This window comes from Ruditapes philippinarum, unplaced genomic scaffold (genome assembly GCF_026571515.1).
Source record: "Ruditapes philippinarum isolate M1 unplaced genomic scaffold, ASM2657151v2 ctg6258_1_1_1_1, whole genome shotgun sequence".
In the NCBI taxonomy this organism is placed as follows: Eukaryota; Metazoa; Mollusca; class Bivalvia; order Venerida; family Veneridae; genus Ruditapes; species Ruditapes philippinarum.
Window position 1 is genome coordinate 21,929 of NW_026863934.1, and position 10,025 is coordinate 31,953.

At 32.7% G+C, this 10,025-nt stretch overlaps 1 long non-coding RNA gene across 1 annotated transcript; it reads left to right on the plus strand.

Moving 5' to 3' along the window:
* The first annotated feature begins 863 nt into the window (after positions 1 to 863).
* On the plus strand, positions 864 to 3,128 carry LOC132723871 (uncharacterized). The gene is made up of 3 exons (XR_009624804.1): positions 864 to 1,111; positions 1,789 to 1,976; positions 2,577 to 3,128. It is a non-coding gene; the product is annotated as an uncharacterized LOC132723871 (long non-coding RNA).
* The last annotated feature ends 6,897 nt before the right edge of the window (positions 3,129 to 10,025 follow it).

Genomic DNA, 10,025 nt, shown 5'->3' on the forward strand with positions numbered 1-10,025 from the left:
ACCTTGTCACATAAGATGTGGATGATGATAACGTAAATATATTTGAAGTATGAAGTTGATCCCTTTAGAAATAAATAAGTTACAATAAAAAATAATATTTTTTATGGAAAATTCTAAGTTCAAAGGGAGATAAATCTGAAAATATTGGTGCTAGAGTTATGAACCTTGTCACATAAGATGGGGATGATGATAACGTAAATATATTTGAAGTATGAGGTTGATCCCTTAAGAAATAAAGACGAAACAGTAAGAAATAGTATTTTTTGAAGAAAATTCTAAGTTCAAGGGGAGATAAATCTGAATATATTGGTGCTAGAGTTATGAACCTTGTCACATAAGATGGGGATGATGATAAGGTACATATATTTGAAGTATGAGTTTGATCCCTTAAGAAATAAAGAAGAATCAGTAAAAAATAGTATTTTTTAAGGAAAATTCTAAGTTCAAGGGGAGATAAATCTAAAAATATTGGTGCTAGAGTTATGAACCTTGTCACATAATATGTGGTTGATGATAAGGAACATTTATTTGAAGTTTGAAGTTGATACCTTAAGAAATAACAAAGTTATAGTGAAAAATATTTTACTGCACCAAAACTTTAATCTAAAATCTGGACGCGGACGTGGACGCGGACGCTGGGGCGAGTAGGACAGCTCTCCATATACTTCGTATAGTCGAGCTAATAAAGAAAATTATACCATCGACAATAATTATAATTATATTAACAGTTTTGGGAACATATATAATTATAATAATACTAATAACAAATAATAATAATTATATTAATTAATAATTTAGTAATTTCTTAGAAAATACTCCGGCAAATAGGTGAACAATTAAACAATAACCCCATTGCATTTATTTATTATTGAAAAAATGCTGAACAGCTAGTCTCAACAGTGTTTATAGGCTAGAATTTTCAGTTTGCATTAGGGCCAAAATTATTAAATATATTGTTAGTCATGACGGCTTTCCCATTGCTGTCATCAAACTTTAACCTTGTTCATAACTTTTTCAGATCTTTGAGTATTGTCTTCATACTTGGCCACAACAACCCTTCAAATAGACCAGACTAAACTAAATTAACTTGACCACCATATTAACATTCAAGGTAAATGTCTTAATTTTCTTGATTTTTGCTATTAGTGGCTATAACTTTGTTATTTTTGAATGGATTGTCTTCAAACTTGAACAACAATCTTTCAGGATAGGACCTGACTCACTCATAAATGTCCTTGAAGCTTTTGTGATCAGGAGTTGTACAGAATAATACAAAACCAGAGCAATTTCATTCACTTGGTTTTGCAACTTCTGAGAAAATGGATTTTAAAGATAGTTGTTTTCTTGAAATTTCAGGACAGTATAGTAGATAGTAAAGACATTTAATACATACTGTATATACACTATAATTACTTATAGTATACTATAAAAATCTTTATGCTTGGACAATTTTGAACAAATTGTTTCTTAAACAGTGTAAGAAATTAGGATTTGAATCAACTAGGCTGGTCAGACTACTAGATTGGAATATTCACTTGTCCAAAAGACATTTCACTAGCACGATTCATTTGTTCAAAACAGTTGTTTATATTGCCTCTGAAAATACAGTAGCCTGGTCGGGCTTGTTCGTAACTGTGAAAAGTTGATAGCCCAAGGAGAAATTTAGTAGTCAGACTCTCAGACTACTGCTAATTTCGAACACTGCTTAAATTATTGATTTGATATTAACTAACATAATTATTGGGATACTATATGTATATCTAATAATAATTATATTTTATGCTTCAGAAGTTCGGCCTACATGTCAGATTTATGAATGTGAACAGCAGGATATCGATTTTAAGGATGCTTTAGGGTCAATGACAATGAAATCACGAGAGACAAAGGCTAAAATGTGAGACTGTCAATCTGACTAACCTTGAAGTGAACAAATGGAAAAAATGTCTCTTTCAATAGCATGGGCTTTTAAGGAAGAGGTACATGATTATTTAGAAGTATTTGTATATGATATTTCTTAATCATTATATTCTAATAGCTTTTTTATCTTGACTAGTTTAAAGGCTAACACAGGACAGTTTATTTTAAGTCAGTGAGCTTCGGTCACTGGATAGACTATTGTCACAAAAAGCCATATTTATAAAAAAGAATTACAGTGTATTTAAATATCTTATACAAGTAATTAGGAACAAAATTAATAGCAAGAACAATTGTGACATGTAACATGTATTTAGGAATTCAGCTTTCTTTTCCTTTTTACCTCAGGACAATTCACATTAAAATATTGAATATTCACAGTAAGCAGTGTTAGCACTCCGACATATCTGACATATATGATCATCTTATCATCACTTAGCTGTCTATAGCTTATCAGAATCACTCACATTTATGAATTTAAATAATTTTGAAAAAATTGCTGCTTAGGAAATAGATAAAATACTTGGGGTGTCTGTGACTGATTGGTTTAGTTTCTTGACTTTAAACCTTTAAGCCTTTCACTGTTGTAAGTTCGTTCTCGGCAAGGGTTTACAAGTGGAATTTTAACTTTGTAATTAACTTTTTCTAAACAAATATTTCAGGAAACAGAGGCGCTTATATGATAGAACAGTAAAAGCAGGAGTGATAAGGAAAGATACATGTAGATGTGTCTTCATGTCGGAAACACTAAAGAAATAGAAATATTGTGGTTTTATAAAACTTAAAAGAAATTGGAATATCAGGAGACTGCCTGCCGTTTGCAATGTTGGATAATGAGTTCTTAGATGTGATGTCGAAAGCCTCATGAATATAGTACCATGACTTAATCTAATTAGAAAAAGAAATGACATTGAGGAGAAAACTACTCACCAGTCTTTCACCAAGAACTAGAGATAACTTTCCAATATTTGAAATATCATAATATGTATAGAACTTTATTGAGCCACCAGTTTTTCACCAGGAAAATAAGATCACTTAACTATTTTTAGCTCATCTGTCACAAAGTAACAGGGTGAGCTTTTTTGATCGCTTTTCGTCTGGCGTCCACTTTAAATGACATCTCCTCATAAACTACTAAGCCAATTTCATCCAAACTTCACAGGAATGTTTCTTTGGTGGTCACCTCTAAATATTGTTCATAGAACGCTGGTTACCATGGCAACAAAAAGAAAAAAACTTAAAGTATCTTCTTTTAAAGAACCTAAAATGCTAGAGCTTAGACAAAGTATCTTCTTTTAAAGGTATGAAACATCTTCTAGTGAGTGTCTACCAAGTTTGTTCAAATAAAAGCCCTGGGGGTCAAAATTGGTCCCGCCCCAGGGGGTCATTGAATTCCCCTATATGCATATAGTAAAAACTTAAAAATCTTCTTTTAAAGAACCAAAAAAGCTAGAGTGTAGATATTAAGCATGAAACATCTTCTTGTAAGTGTCTACAAAGTTTGTTCAAATAAAAGCCCTGGGGTCAAAATTGGCCCCTCCCCGGGGGTCATTGATTTTCCTTATATGTGTATAGCAAAAACTTAAAAATCTTCTGTGAAAAAACCTAAATGGCTAGAGTTTAGATATTAAGCATGAAACATATTCTGGTAAGTGTGTACAAGGTTTGTTCAAATAAAAGCCCTGGGGTCAAAACTGGCCCCGCCCCAGGGGTTTCATTGTTTTTAACTATTTGTGTATAGTAAAAACTTAAAAAATCTTCTTTTAAAAAACCCAATGAGCTAGAGCCTAGATGTTTAGCATGAAACATCTTATGGTGTTGACCAAGTTTGTTCAAATTTAAGCCCTTGTATAAAAATTGGCCATGCCGGGGTGGGGGGTGGTGCAGAGGTCTTTGTTTACATTATATGTGTGTAGTAAAAAACTTAACATCATGAAACATCTTCTAACGGGTGTCTTACAAGTTTGGTCAAATAAAAGCCCTGGGGTTTAAACTGGCCCCGCTCCAGGGGCCTATATACACATGGCCCTCTTGTTCAACAATCTTGTTGAAATATGTATGAACAAATCTTTATCAACTTCAAGCTTTTATTGAAGGAATTTGAAATAACTTGGCAGAAATGATTGTTATAATAAGACAATGAGTCATGTCAACAACCAGACCCCTACCTCCAGGGTCAAGGTCGCACTTGCTCATTCAAGGTCAACTTGTCTATTTGAGAGTATATCTCGTGTCCGGTCTTCCCTATCTCTAAAGGGATTTTGTAAATTCTTGCCACAATTGCTCACAATAATGAGAAGATGTGTCATGCTCAACAACAGGTCACCTGCCTCCAAGGTCAAGGTCACACTTGGAGGTCAAATATTAGCATAGCCTGTTACAGGGTATATTTCGTGTCCGGTCCATAAATTTGTCATTTATTGAAGGAATTTGAAATAACTTGGCACAAATGTTGTTATAATAAGACGATGATGTGCAACAACCAGACCCTTACCTTCAGGGTCAAGGTCACACTTGCTCATTCAAGGTCAACATTGTCCATTTGAGGGTATATCTCGTGTCCAGTCTATACCTTTCTTATCTTTGAAAGAATTTTGTAAATACTTGCCGCAATTGAGAATTTCAGCGATATTTTGTTAAAATTGGGAAAAAATGTAAGACTGAAAGTTTGCAGTGATTAAATGTATGCAAACAATCACTGCCTCGGATGGCTTCTTCAAACATTTAAACACTATTACAGTAAAGATTATTTTCAAAGATTTTAGAATTCTTTATTCAATATTTATATTTTTGTAACTTTCAATTGGGAATATTTTCCTTTGGATTGGGAAAATAATATACTATTTTCAATTGGGAATATGTCCCAATAACGGCTATAAAATAAGCCAAAAAATCCCTGCAAAGCATAACATGATATATTTTGAAATTCAGTATTTCATTTGATTTCTTTAATTAATTTATTGTTGCATTTGCAGATCAAGCATTGATCATAATTTTGGACAGAAAATCCTTAGATCCCTGCCTCAATCTTTTGAAATAGCACAATTTTTTGCTTCATATAAAACTTCCCTGAGGCGGGGGACGTTGGTATCTCTGTTACAAATTCTTGTTTATTTTACCAACAAGTGTTCACTTTCAAACTTTTGATCATTATATTTTTTGTACTACCTTTTGTATAATGTTGTATTTTATTTATGTTCTTATTCTAAGATTAGCATGGCCAACTCATGAAAGTCCAAATGATGGTCAACTTTTTTTATGTTTTTTTTGTTTTTTTGTTGTTTTTTTTTAACATTATTTACTTTATTTTTACAGTGTTCCTCTGAATCATACATTCTGTTTGAGTTAAACATGCACTTCTTGTTACTTATTTACCCATACTTCATATTACATTGATCACGGTTTGATATGATGGCTCATAAAATTATAACAATATCATTTCTTTGTACTTTACCTAGTAAAATATGAAAACAGAAATGCTCTTGTAAGCTAACCAATAAGATTTGTAAACCTTTTAAGGATTCAATTTATAACTGGTATATTCAACAATATATCAAAACACAGGTCAAGTATGATTTCAGTTACATTCCACAAATTTATACATCATTATGCATTCCTTACCAAATCATATGCAAAAAAAAAGATTTATAACTGATAATATTTGAATGCTTTTGAAATCTATAAAGATTTTTCATATAACTCTGGACAAAATTTAACAGTCTTTAGTGAGTTGGAGTGTAGTATGAACAAGAGCTGTCAAAGGAGACAGCGAAGCTCGACTAATAAAATACTGGACGCAGTTAAAGGAGGACAAAATACGAAAGAAAAATCAATTATGTATAATTATGTATTAAGTTATAGTAAAAAAATAACATTTGTTAACATAAATTCCAAGATCAAGGGGAATAATTCTTGAAATAGTCATGCTAGAGTTATGGACCTTGTCACACAACATTTGTGTAATGATAAGAAATATATATTTGAAGTTTGAAGTAGACACCTTAAAAAGTAAAGAAGTTATTATATTTCTTAAAGAAAATCCTAAGTTCAAAGAGAGAAAAATCTGTAAATATTGCTTCAAGAGTTATGAACATTGTCACATAAAATGTAATTGATGATAAGGAATAAGTATTTGAAGTTTGAGGTAGATACCTTTAAAAATAAAAAAGTTATAATAAACAAGATTGCATTTGAGAAAAATGCTATGCCACCGCATTAATACCTAAGCTCTAGGCCTTTTGGGCATTTACAAGAAGGTATTTTAAGTTTTTGAAGCCTTGTACCTTGTACCTACAGACAATAAGATTTTTTTATTTTTTACTATATGTATATATTGAAAATCAATGACCCCCGGGGCGGGGGCAATTTTGACCCCAGGGCTATAATTTGAACAATCTTGCTAGAGGTTCACTACACAATGTTTCATGCAAAATATCTAACCTCTAGCATTTGTCAATTGCTAGAAGAAATTTTTTTTAAAGTTTTTACTATATACATGTAACGAAAACCAATGACCCCCGGGGCAGGGCCGATTTTGACCCCAGGGCTATAATTTGAACAATCTGGGTAGAGGTCTACAACACAATGCCTTATGCTCTAGGCCTTTTGGGTCTTTACAAGTAGGTATTTAAAGTTTTTACTATATGTACATATAGTGAAAATCAATGACCCCCGGGGCGGGGCCGATTTTGACCCTAGGGCTATAATTTGAACAATCTTGGTAGAGGTCTACCAGGCAATGCCTAATGCAAAATATCTAAACTCTAGGCTATTTGGGTCTTTACAATAAGGTATTTTAAGTTTTTACTATATGTACATATAGTGAAAATCAATGACCCCGGGGCAGGGCCGATTTTGACCCCAGGGCTATAATTTGAACAATCTTGGTAGAGGTCTACCAGACAATGCCTTATGCAAAATATCTAAGCTCTAGGCCTTTTGGGTCTTTACAAGAAGATTTTTTAAATTTATTCTTATAATCTTATAATTCCTTTTGGTTGCCATGGCAACCAGATTTCTGCATGGAATGAAATTCTTTGAACAACTTTGGAAGCCCTTCACCCAAGGATCAATCCTGCCAAGTTTGGTTGAAATTGGACTATTGGTTTTTCACAAGAAGATTTTTTACGTTCACTATATAATCTATATAACAATGACCCGGGGCGGGGCCGATTTTGACCCCAGGGCTATAATTTGAACAAAGTTGGTAGAGGTCTACCAGACAATGCCTTATGCAAAATATCTAAGCTCTAGGCTATTTGGGTCTTTACAATAAGGTATTTTAAGTTTTTACTATATGTACATATAGTGAAAATCAATGACCCCGGGGCGGGGCCGATTTTGACCCCAGGGCTATAATTTGAACAATCTTGGTAGAGGTCTACCAGACAATGCCTTATGCAAAATATCTAAGCTCTAGGCCTTTTGGGTCTTTACAAGAAGATTTTTTAAATTTATTCTTATAATTCCTTTTGGTTGCCATGGCAACCAGATTTCTGCATGGAATGAAATTCTTTGAACAACTTTGGAAGCCCTTCACCCAAGGATCAATCCTGCCAAGTTTGGTTGAAATTGGACTACTGGTTTTTCACAAGAAGATTTTTTAAGTTCACTATATAATCTATATAACACACACACACACACACACACAAACAAACACACACACACACAGGTGAATCGCTATATGCCACCGCATCGCAGATGCTGCGGTGGCATAAAAATAACATTTTTCTAGTAAAAAAATCTAAGTTTATGGGGAGATAATTCTTGCAATATTGGTGCTAGAGTTATGAACCTTGTAACATAAGATGTTGATGATGATAACGTAAATATATTTGAAGTATGAAGTTGATCCCTTTAGAAATAAATAAGTAACAGTAAAAAATAATATTTTTTATGGAAAATTCTAAGTTCAAAGGGAGATAAATCTGAAAATATTGGTGCTAGAGTTATAAACCTTGTCACATAGGATGGGGATGATGATAACGTAAATATATTTGAAGTATGAGGTTAATCCCTTAAGAAATAAAGAAGTAACAGTAAAAAATAGTATTTTTTGAGGAAAATTTTAAGTTCAAGGGGAGATAAATCTGAAAAATATTGGTGCTAGAGTTATGAACCTTGTTGCATAAGATGGGGGATGATGATAAGGTATATATATTTGAAGTATGATGTTGATCCCTTAAGAAACAAAGTAGTAAAAGAAAAAAAAAGTATTTTTTGAGGAAAATTCTAAGTTCCAGGGGAGATAAATCTAAAAATATTGGTGCTAGAGTTATGAACCTTATCACATAAGATGTGGTTGATGATAAGGAACATATATTTGAAGTTTGAAGTTGATACCTTAAGAAATGACAAAGTAATAGTGAAAAATATTTTACTGCACCAAAACTGTATTAATCTGAAATCTGGAAGCAGATGCCGACGCCGGGGCGAGTAGGACAGCTCTCCATATACTTCGTATAGTCGAGCTAAAAATCAGGTGTCTGTTGCAAAGATCAAGGTCACTACTTTGGATCAAAAGTCAAATAATAACTTAAAACATGAGAGTATATTTCTATATACATGGCTGGATTTTCATAACATTTATCACAAATGCTCACTTATGTATACATCTTTCTCCCCAATCTGAAGCTTCAAGGTTCAGTTCTGAATAATGGCAACAGGCTTGATATATGCTGCCAGTGGGCTTGTCTAATTATGTACATATTTTGATTACCCACTCAATATAAGCTTTGTTCTTAACGCAGGCATTCAAGTCCTATGGGCACATTTCTACTTTTGACTATATTTTGTTGTATAATGTCAGTCTTGTATGTAAAAAATCCTTAAAACAGCACCCAGAGCTCCAGATAGCGTGCGTATAAGCGTAAAATACGCATAGAAAATCTAAAATACGCATCACTTTCAAAATTCGTGCGTCACAGTTACGCACAACAAAATGAAAATACGCTCGTATGTCAAAATTTATGCGTGAAAGAATAGAAGTGTAAACATTTGACATGTAGAAAGAAAATGTTTTGAGCATAAAAATACAATATATTTCCATTTTATTGCATTGAAAACTAAAAATTATGTTGTCAACAACGCATGTTAAAAACGAAAGTAGCAGGAAATACAGAAGGGAGGTAACTCCCGTACTACCTGTGAAATTATTGATGAAATTTGTGCCAGATAATCATCGTAGGAGTTAACACAGTATTAAGTTTGTTTAGGCATCTATTGACATGCTTATGCCTCAATATAGACAAAAATATATTTTAATTTCTTTAACTTTTGTTGTTGGAACAAAAAAACATGTTTTTCACCTGCAGTTTTGTACTCAATATTTTCGTACCCAGTCTACAGTTACGGACAATTTTCTCTCAGACCAATACTTTTTTTAAAGAAAGATAAAAATATATCTTGTTTATGTTTCTTTAATTCTAATTTCAACTATAATTGTTCAAACTGGAGTACATGATAAGGTACATGCCAACAGAAATAAAGAAAGAAAAATATTGACTCCTAGAAAATAAAATAATTTCAGGGCTTCCACTAGTGAAAGTTTGGGAGTCATTTACTCCTTCATTTTGGCCTGTGACTTCAGAAAATCAATACTTTTCCTTCTTTACCTATATAATGTGACTTCCAATATCAGAGATTTTGAAGTCTTTGATTTCCAAATTTTGAAAATGGAAGCCCTGATAATTTTGCTGTGTATCCTAAACTTGAGTTCCAGTATACTCTGGAAGTCTGATTTTACATGGCATGTTTTGTATTGTTTCACATTAAATCAGTATTTAATTTATGAAGGTTTTTCTAAAAAAAGAAAATAACCAAACAAACAAACAAAACAATAAGTTTAATTTGTTTATAAAAAATGCAAAATGCTTTTTTGACAGATTTTACCCCTTAAGTTTTTCAGAATTTGCATTTTACCCCTCACTCTAAATTTTGAGGGGTAAAAACCCCTTGGCCAAAAAAATTATCTGGAGCTCTGAGCACCTCCTATATTACTGGCCGTTTGCATTAAAGCTTCTTTCATTCAGATTGTTATAACTTGTATCACCTCAATATGTACCAATAATTTAAAGGGACTCACTCCATTGAGGTTTAAAGCCTAAAACATA